Below are 1,551 nucleotides of genomic sequence, written 5' to 3' on the forward strand. Positions count from 1 at the left end.
TTCAGTGTTTGGAGTTTTATGTGTGACTTTGTGAGGAATTATTTATTTACCTTTTTGAATGCTGAAAAGGATGACAAGACCCTAATCCCTTTTTCAGTGGAATATTAAGAGTGACTAAAATTGACTCAGTATTTTTCATCCAGCTGGGCTAGAATTTTGTGAAAACTACTGCATCAGTGAACAGGTGAACTAGTACTGGCAGCAGCTCTTTTTGAGGCACACAGGGCAACAGAGACTTTTCCAACTTGATTTTCTTCCCCACATTGTAGCAGCAGTGCCAGTGACTCCACTGAGGATCTCCAGCCCCACTGTGCTAGGTGGGGGCTGTGCTTTATTCTGTGCTTTTGCCCTCAAACACTTTGCAGCCTGAGGAAGCAGCTTGAGAGAGAAGTCTGGTTTGCACATCTTGTTTCTGCTTTTAACTTGTATGGAAGCTTTTGGCTCCGATCATATTTCTGACGACGTTACTGCATAAGGATGGCAGTGTCTGATCGGCGTGGACTGGATCACAGAGCTATTTCAGTAAATATGTTTCCTGTCTGCTTTCCTGGTGATATTCTGCATCAGAGACATGTTTTCATCTATTTAGCAGCAGAATCAAGTGATTGTGTGCTGAGGGCTGTGAAGGAGCAGTTGCACTATTTTAGAGCAAACAGTTCTTTTAAACAAGAGTAGCTTAATCATGAAAGGGATTACGCACAGCAATGGGACTGAGATAACAGGAAATTGGATTTGCTGATTTAGGACATAACTGTCTGATGTGCCTATGACTAGGGACAGTATGAAAAGGCATCAGAATGCAAAATTATTTCTATCTAGTTCAGGGTGGATTTACATCCATATTGATCCTCACATTTTTCATGACAATACATCGATGACTACATGGGAAAGGTGATGCTGCTTTCTTATTCCAGCTTGAAAGGAGCACAAATCACAGCTGTCAGTAATTTGCATTCTTGGGATATGTATGGAAAAGTTGCCAGTGAGTAGCTGTGCACTGAAATGGGATGAGTCTTCAGCCTCTAGACTGACCAGTCTAGGGCTTGAGTTGAAGCACACTGGAGAGGCAAGAAGGAGCCGCATTCTCTGCCTATGCTCTGTTCCTGTGCTGTATATCCTGGTGATCTTTAAGAATTCCCTTTAAACCTTTTCTAGTGAGATTGTAGATTTTTTTTTTTTCCTCATTTAGTGCTTCTCTATTTAGTTCCATAGTAAGGTCTGTGTGTGTGATAAAAATACACAAGTCTTCACTCCATCCAATTCTTTTGTTGTTCTGCCAAGTACAGAGAAGATGACTTTGTTATCCAGAGAATCGCTTTGAGGAATTGATTAGGTTGCAGGTGATAAGCTCTCCAGACTAGTTTGCAGCATCAAAGCACTGCTTTTTTTCTATTTTTTTTCTCCTTGGGCAAATGCCATGGAAAGATAGACATCTTCTTGTTAGCACAAACTGACAAACGCTATTCAGTAAAACCTTGAATTTCCTTGCAAAATTCTTATAACTCTACAATGCGCTAATTCGTAGTGCGGATATTTTTGAACATTTTGGGT

This window comes from Pezoporus occidentalis, unplaced genomic scaffold, assembly GCF_034315485.1.
Source record: "Pezoporus occidentalis ecotype Australia unplaced genomic scaffold, CSIRO_AGI_Poc_V1 ctg67, whole genome shotgun sequence".
NCBI lineage: Eukaryota > Metazoa > Chordata > Aves > Psittaciformes > Psittacidae > Pezoporus > Pezoporus occidentalis.